Source organism: Lathamus discolor, unplaced genomic scaffold (genome assembly GCF_037157495.1).
Source record: "Lathamus discolor isolate bLatDis1 unplaced genomic scaffold, bLatDis1.hap1 Scaffold_66, whole genome shotgun sequence".
NCBI lineage: Eukaryota > Metazoa > Chordata > Aves > Psittaciformes > Psittacidae > Lathamus > Lathamus discolor.
In genome coordinates, this window is record NW_027069383.1 from 610,538 (window position 1) to 619,506 (window position 8,969).

Sequence of the window (8,969 nt, forward strand, 5' to 3'; positions counted from 1 at the left end):
CTCAGGAGGAAAGGGGAGGAGAGTGGAAAGAATGTAACTCCTATGGGCTGAGATAAGAACAGTCCAGTAGCTAAGGTATAACACAAAACTACTACTGCTGCCACCAATAATAATAATGTTCATGTTAGCATAAGAATAAACACATAACCACCAAATGGTTATATGAGGTGCTTTATTGCAGCGCTGGGAAACCAGGGGCACTCGCCCAAATCTGGCTTCGACCCCGTCACATCGCATTTGCAATTTATACACTAAAAATTTGGTTACTAATACATATTCAACACGGATTGCATCATTAACTAATACATATGTATCAAGGATTGCCGCATCAGTCTATTACGACATCAGCCTCTTCTGCGCTTGCGCAGCCTCCTCTGGTGGTCGCACTGATGAAGTAAGGAGTCTTCCTCAGATGAAGTAAGAAGTCTTCCTCGCTCTGTCCTTCTTCTCCTTTCTGTTCTTTGGATATATCCCAACCATTGTGTGGACGCCAGCATTGTCTTGTTCTCACTTGACTACCCTGGTGTGTCCATTAATTTCTACTTCGATAGACTTTCACAATACCTTTTAAATCCACCCGTATGCCCTTTACCATATGTAATTATGTTAGCTCTTGCCACCTAGCCTACCATTGTTAACATTGGTTACTGAATAACTCTGGTACAAAACTACAAACAGTACTGGAAAATTACAGTATTTCCAAACCCCCACTACTGATTTATAAATTTTCAAATATAATAATTTCTAATATTTAGTTATCGTAAAATTTTGCCCTTTTCTCTAACACTAATGTGAATAACAAGGGGAGAGAATCCAGTTGCTCACCACCCATCAACTGATACCCAGCCTGCCCTGAGCAGGGATCTGGGCCTCCCGATGGACTCCTCCCAGTTTTCCCTGGGGTGGCTGCAGGGTCTCTGTGCCCCCCTGCAGGATGGAGGGATGCGGGCAGGGGAAGGGAAGGGCAGCACAAGAGACGTGACCACACCGGGGAGCGTCACAGACCGGGTCACAAAAGGCCCCGCTGTGACCCTGCCGCCAAGGGCAGGAGGCACAGGGTGTCCGGTGCAGGCTGGCCCTGGAGCTGGGATAGTCCCTGTGCCAGGAGCTGTCCTGCTGTCGGGAACCTTCTCTGCAGCTCTCTTTGTACGCAGCCCGGGTGTGCTGGGCTTCCTCCATCTGCCATGGCCCTCAGTGGGGAGCGGGGGCACTTGCTGGATCTGCTGCTGCACACCTGAAGGGAAATGGACTTGGAGCTGTGCCTCACTGTGCTTCACAGGGGAATGGTTCAGAGAAGTCATCCTTGTGGGGATAACTGAAAGGGCCTTGTTAATGACCAATGGTAATTAATCAGGGACTGAATTAAAATCAAGTGGGAATCCAGTGGTGATTTAGCAATAATTCACTTTCAATTCAACTCTTAGTTCACAATTATTTGAAGATGATACAAATGATAATTTGGATGATGACTTAGCCAATGAGTTTGCCTCCCAATGTCTGTTTGATGCCTACAAGAAAGCTGGAGGGGGATTCTTTACAAGGGCATGTAGTGATAAGACAAGTGGGAGCGGCTTTAAGTTGACAGAGGGGGGTGAATAAGATGAGACCTTAGGAGGAAGTTCTTCCCTGTAAGTGTGGTGGGACACTGTCACAGGCTGCCCAGAATGAAATCCATCTGGCAGCAGTTTTTTCCTGGTTCAAGGCCTGCAGAGAGGCAGCTCTGCCCGGATTTACCACTCATTTAATAGAGATTAACCCACGGCATGGGGGTTGGAACTAGATGATCTTAAGGTCCTTTCCAACACTAACTATTCTGTGATTCTGTGATTTGATGAGAAGGAGAGAAATTCTTTTTAATAAGTGTCAGGATTGAGAAAATGCTCCCTGCTCGTGGCAAAATTGGAGTATAATAACCCCAGTTTGGCTGCTATGACCCCTAGAGCACCCCCAGAGCATCCTCAGGACCCACAGAGCATCCTGGGGATACCCCTAGAGAATCCCAGCGAATGCCTGTAGCACCTCCGGAGTACCCCATGGACCCAGCCAGAGCTCATGCATCACAATGACCTTGGGGGCATGGGACCACAGGGGTGGCTGATTCTGGAACACTCTGTGTTCAGGTGTGCAAGGCCATGGAACCCCACGGAACCCTTCAGCAGAGGCACCGGGAGACGACAGCTGCCCCATGGAGCACAAGCTACCGGTGGAGGAGGCAAGAGCAGCTCCTCTGGTGGTTCCCGTCTTGGTGCCTCGGAGCCGGTGCCACCTGTGGAGACAGGAGCGTGGAACGAGGTGGGTGGCGATGGCGATCTTGGGGTGCTTTAGGAGTTGCCAAGAACACCTCAAGTGACTTCCCCAGAGTGGCTGCTTTGGACTGGGTGTGCGAGTTGCGCTGGCTGAGACGGCAGCGGAGCGTTGCGGCTGCGGAGCGATGATACTGGGATCTGGCCTCATTTCTTGTGGGGAGAAGAGGGGCCTGTGGGAGTGGGACAGGGGGGAAGGGCTTTAACCTGACAGAGAGGGGAGATTGAGAGATCTTAGAAGTTGTTCCCTGTGAGGGTGGTGGGACACTGGGTGCCCAGAGAAGCTGTGGCTGCCCTATGGCTGGCCGTGTTCAAGGCCAGGTTGGCTGGGGCTTGGAACAAGCTGCTCTAGGGGAAGGTGTCCGTGCCTGTGGCAGGGGTTGGAGCTGGATGACCTTTAAGGTCCCTCCCAACCCAAACCGTTCTGTGCTTCTGTGAGTGCCTCAAGTCTGCAGCTCTGCTGGGAGGCAGGAGCTGCCCCTCAGGAGCTGTGCACTAACGTCTCCTTTCTCCTGCAGGCTGCATGCTCACTCCCTGCTGCTCCGCTGACCTCAGGCCAGTGTCCGAGCGACTCGTCTCGGCCATGGGCTGCACCGTGTGCCTGCCGGTTCCACCGCTGCAGGGAGGCAGAGCTGTCATCTGGGGATACAAACCTGCCCAGCAGGAGGGAGCCATCCTCAGTTATGCTTTCGATGGAGCCAGCACCACCGCTCCCCCTATGAGAGCCACGTGAGGTTCAACAGAAGGAACTTCTCGCTGCAGATGGTGCTGCAGTGGGGGGAGCACTGGCTGTAGCGCTTCAGGTCCCAGCTGGAGGCCATGGGCTGGCTGCAGCTGCATGTTGTGGGTGAGTGATGAGATAGAAACATTCCTCCTCCACAGCCAGAGAGCTTGAAGGTGCTCTGGGTCCGAGACCTGGGGAATTGTGGCTTTGAACGCTTTGAACTCCATGTCTCCCAGAACCACTTTCCAAGCCAGAAATTGTGGACAATCATCCGTGAAGGTAGCCTTTTGCTTGGAGGGTGTTTGGGGGGGTTTAATTCAGTCTGGGTGCACACACTGTGTATTCTCTTCTGCAGAGATGCAGCAAATGTGGTGCTGCCCATGATGCTGGCAAGAATTGCTGTGGGCTCGCTGGCAGGTGAGTGCTAGGCCTGGCTCTTGCCCTGGCTTTTTGGCCTCTGCAGTGGGTGCTGCATGCGAGGAGTGATGTGGGAAGAGGCTCTGCTGGCTGAGGTGACGTGGTCATGCTGGGACCTGGGTTTCCTCCCCGGGAACCCTGTGGGCAGGGACTGGGGCTTTGCCACTGCTGTCCTTGCAAAGCAGGGCATGCCCTATCCAAGGAGGTTGTGTTGTTCTCTGCTCCTTTCCAACTTCTGCCTAGGACAGCCCTTAGCTGCAGCCCAGCAGTGCTGCTCTGCCTCTCTTTTGCTGCAGGGACTCGGTCCAACATTTCCTGTATTCCAGACTGGGAAATGCTTTGTGTGCTCTGGGAAAGCCTGAGAGTCCCCTTTCAATCGTCCTTTTGAGGTCATCCTCTCCTCAACATGGTATTGATTCCTGAATCCTGGAATCCCAGACTGGCTTGAGCTGGAGGCGACCTTAAAGCTCACCAGTTCCAAGCCTTGCCACGGGCAGGGACACCTTCCACTAGAGAAGGTTGCTGCAAGTCCCTGTATCCAACCTGGCCTTGAACACTGCCAGGGATAGGGCAGCTACAGCTTCTCAGGGCACCTTGTGAGGGCTGGGGCATCCCCGTCCCCACGAGGCACACAAGGAGGGTGTTTGAGTCTGCGTTTGAGTCTGCTTTGATTGTCCAGAAGGGTTTGTGTGGGTGTGTTCTGTGACAGCACCGCTGCTGCCTTTGGAGCTGTGCCCCCCATGTCCCTCCTGTCCCCTCTCCCTTCTCCTCATGGACTCTCTGTGCCCCAGGCTGCAACCCAGGGGCAGGTTCCTGAGGCTCCTGGCCTCCTCCTCTGCTGCTGGAGCTGAGACAGAGCCCTCAGCCTTTGCTCGACACCCCCATCCCTTGGGTGTTGCTGGGCCCACAGGAGCGCTGGGACGGAGGGGGCTCTCTCCTTGAGGTTCAGTGTCTATGAAAGAGGTGACTTGAACATGAAAGTGTTTTTTGTTCCGTCAGGGCCAGTTTGAATAGGTCACAGGAAGAGCCATGCTCAGCAAAAGCCCATTCTACTGTGAGAGGGTGGTGGGGGTGTACAGGCCCAAGTGACTTGTATGATTTTAATTCCTGTGTTAGGTATTTCCTGCTTCCTCCTGCTCTGGATTCCATTCCCATAGTTTTCCCTTTCGTAACAGTGAGTACCGTGGGCGAGCAATGATAGAGAATCCAGGGCCATGTTTCCTCCAGTATCCTGGAGGACCCACAAGCTGTTGTAATTCCTTCCTAGACTGGGGCATCTGCCCTTGTTCTGTTTTTCTGAAGGTGTCTGCAGCAATCACTACACTGCTGCTGTCCACCAAGTACCCCCCGATTTGACTGGTTTCTGCTTGGTTTCTGACATTCCTTAGGTGGAACTTCAACTTCTGCACCACGCAGTGCTCGCCACACTGTGGTTGCTGTAGTTCTTTGGGGCAATCTCCTCTGATTAAGACATCCTCTATATATTGGTGCATTTTCGCCTTCTGAGGAAGTGAGAGTTTTGTGGTGCTCATAGGAGGGAGCTGAGTCCCCTTCCAGCCCTTCCAGTCCCCTGAATCCCTTCCTTCAGCAGGGGTAAAGGAGCTCCCAGCCTGTCCTGGCCTGCCTGTCCTGGTTGATGAGGGGACAAGCAGAAGGCTGCCCACAGCTGTTGATGTGTCACCTTCCCTGGAGGTATTTAAAAGACATGTAGATTTGGGACTTGTGGACATGGCTTAGTGCTGGACTTGAGAGTGCTTGGTTAACGCTTGGACTCGATCTTAAGGGTCTTTTCCAACATAAATGCTCTGTGTGCTCTGGGAAAGCCTGAGAGTCCCCTTTCAATCCTCCTTTCGAGGTCATCATGATTCTACAAAATCTTGATTTTTAGATCCAACTCTGTCTCTCAGCTGAGAAATGACACTGCAGGAAGGCAGTGTGTCCCCCAGCTGAGGGATGGAACATGGGTGCTTTTTAAGGCATGAATGCATGATTCCAATTCTTAGTGAAAAACAGAAAATATTTATTAATTATGCTGGCACCTATTGGATAAGCTTTTCTGAATGAGCATCTCTACTCCCTGCTGAAGGGTGAAACCTAGACAGATGAGAAAAAGGCAGTAATCAGCGTAGGCTGGCCCAGTTCCAGAGCTAGGTAACACAGCCAAACCACAGTAAAACAAAACTACAGCTTAACCTCACAGGAATGCTAGCAATATTAGAAAGTCTTCAGCAGAGGTGCCCTGACCCGGAGGAGGTTACTGAATTTTAATTTCTTTCTTTGATCAAATGTGTCTAAAGTCATCATCCCTGAATAGCAAAACATATCAGTAGCCAACCAGAAGATCATGCACAAAAGACAAAAGGTCACACTGCTCAAAGTCTGAGAGGCTTTATGCATGCTCGTGCCACATTCTTCAGTCTTCAAAGGGGGTCATTCATATCAAGCGCAAGGGTAAGCACAGGGCACATGGGGAAGGACCGATGGACATTGCAGCTCTCCTGGCTCTGCCCTGAGCGACAAAGAGCTGAGAACTCCCTGCCTCGATACTCTTCAGGTTTTCGGTCATACAAAGAATGGTTTACACCCCAAATAAAATCCCTCAGCAGTGTTATGCCGGTAAATAAATAACACAGTCAAAATGATTCTGAGGCCATGCTGAGCCTGTCTTGTGCCGCCCAGACTCATTCGAGTCATGAGTGCCAGTACTGAACTTTACAATCAAGTCAGATTTCATCTGATGTCCCTTCTGACCATGAGAGCTGGGCAAAGCACTGTTTCAGAGCAATGCTGACTCCAGGGCAGCACATGGGCAGAGGTCCTGCTCCTCACAGCACACTCAGCCAGCACAAACCAGAGAAAGGAAATGCATTTCGGGGGGGGGGGGGGGATTTCTATGAGAAATGCAGTGGATTTGCTCGGAGGAGCCTGTCCTAATTTTTCCCTGCCCTTTCCTTCTTTGAACAGGCTCCATGCCCACAGGCAGCAGATGTCAATGGCAGCTCCATCACCCAGGTCCTCCTCCTGCCATCTGCAGACACCCAGGTGCCAGCTCTGCCGCTTCTGGCTACCCCTGGGCATCTCCCTGGCTGCACTGCTGGGCAACGGCCTCATCATTGAGACAAGGAGGCAGGAAAGCACCAAATGGAATCGGTTCTAAGTAATGTGAAGTTTGATGGCTTTGTAATGGAAAGTAACTGCGGTGCTGGGAGGCAGTTGACATAGTTGTAGGTCCTTAGGAGCTTAGTGCAAAAAGTGTAAGAAAAGCAGAATAGAGAAACAGGACCTGTGGGTGGGGAGTATCCGGGACTCGCAGATGTCCGGGATGGGCACAGTTAAACTGACTGCTAACTAGAAGGACAGGGTAATTGCTATGTTTGTGGTGTCAATGAACCCATGAAGCTGGTGTAAACACCTACTGGGGAGCAATATGGTGATACCCGTCAGGAGGAGCTATCCCCCGTGTGTCTCCCGGCGCCGCAATAAAGAATAGCTGCTTGCCAACTTCAGCTTTGCTGGCGAGTTTGTTCCTGGAGTTTTCTCCGAATCAACTCCCAATGACTCACAACCCCCCAGCTGCCCCCCAAGTGACCCCTAAGTGACTTCCCAGACCCACAACTGCCCCGCAGTGACCCCAAGTGACACCCCAGACCAACAACTGTCCCCTCAAATGACCCCCGAGTGACTCCACAGACCCACAACTGCCCCCAAAGTGACCTGCCCAGGAGCACAACTGCCCCTAAATGCCCCCACATGAACTCCCCAAACCCATAACTACACCCCCAAGTGACCCCGTGCCCCACATCTGCCCCCCAAGTGACACCCATAGAGCCAGAACTGCCACCCAAATGACACCGCACACCTAAAACTGCCCCCCAGTCACCCCCAGTCCCAGAACTGCCTCCGAAGTGACCTGCCCAGAAGCACAACTGCCCCCAAATGCCCACAAGTGAAACCCCCTCACCCATTACTGAACCACCCAAGTGACGCCCACCCCACATCTGCCCCCCAGGTGACCCTCAAGTGACCCCCAGCCCCACATCTGCCAATGTGTTCTCCATAGAGCGAAAACTGCCCCCCAAGTGACCCCCCCAGTTACTCCCCACTCACAACTGCCCCACAGGTGACCCGAGGCCCACAACCGCCCTCCAAGTGACCCTCAAGTGATCCCCAGATGCAGAACTGCTCCCCAAATGACCACCAAATGACTCCTCTTTCCCACAACTGCCCCACAAGTGATCCCCCACTGACTCCACAGACCCACAATTGCACTCCAGGTGGCCCCCAAGTGAGCCCCCAAACCCAGAACTGCCTCCCAAGTGACCCCCAAGTAACTTCCTAGACACAAAACTGCCCCCCAAGTGAACCCCCAGACTCAAAACTGCCCCGCCAGTCACCTCCCAGACGCACAACTGCCCCCCAAGTGACTCTCCAGACACAAAACAGCCCCCTAAGAGACACCCAAATGAAGACCCAGACCACAGCTGCCCCCAAGTGACCCACAAGTGAAGCCCAAGTTACCCCCAGACCCAGAACTGCTCCCCAAGTTGGGGGTCAGAGAATCCTGGCATCCCAGAGGCACGGATGGCTTGGGGGGAGCAAACTTTCCCGGTTGGTTCCATTTTAGCCTGATCAGCGCCAGCAGGAACATTCCAAAAGCCTTTTTCTCCTTCTTGTCCCGAGCCCTGCTCTGCGGGGCTCTCGGAGCCATGGCAGTGCAGCGCGGCGCTTCCTCACTGTGCTTACCAAATGAGCTCAGTGCTTGCGCAGGCTCGCAAGGTCCTAGTGCCCAGGTAGCAGTTGCTATGTCCTTGCTTCTGCTCTGCTCCAGTCTCGCTCCACGCTGGGCGCCACTCTGCTGTCTTGAAGGCTGGCATCCTTGCTCTTATTTACTGTCTCCTTAGCTCTTATCAGTCCCGTGATGTTCCTTCCCCCATCAGCCAAACGCTCCTTTCTCTCTACACGTTAGTCAGTCAGAACACTTTGGCCTATTCTACTATGCTAAAGGCACACGCACTATTGTTAATTTAAGGTTACAACACAGTGACCACAGGGACGCGCTGGGGACACGGGGGCGTGGTGACCATAGGGACATGGTGGGTCACATGGGAACCATGGGGACAGAGACATCACAACGACCATGGGGACACAGGGACCACAGGGGTGGCTGATTGTGGAACACCCCATGTTCAGGTGTGCAAGGCCACGGAACCCCACGGAACCCTTCAGCGGAGGCACCGGGAGACGGCAGCTGCCCCACGGAACACAAGCTACCGGTGGAGGAGGCAAGAGCAGCTCCTCTGGTGGTTCCCGTCTCGGTATCTGGGTGGCTGGGCAGGCAGCGGGGCTGCTGTGACACACTGGGAGTGACATCACCCGCCATGCACTATGACATCACCGCTCCCACCGCTTATATTGCATGCAGCGAGTGCCCACGGCAGTCACTGTGGGGAGATGACAGAGAACTTCCCAGAGCAGCACCTGCAGCATCACGGGGCAGCACCCAAGAGGAGGGACCTTCTGCACCG

General features: G+C 53.2%; 1 long non-coding RNA gene across 1 annotated transcript; it reads left to right on the forward strand.

Annotated features, from left to right (window-relative positions):
• The first annotated feature begins 330 nt into the window (after window positions 1-330).
• LOC136006773 (uncharacterized) lies at window positions 331-2,940 on the forward strand. Its single transcript, XR_010609260.1, has 3 exons — window positions 331-417; window positions 2,121-2,292; window positions 2,822-2,940. It is a non-coding gene; the product is annotated as an uncharacterized LOC136006773 (long non-coding RNA).
• Window positions 2,941-8,969: the final 6,029 nt, after the last annotated feature.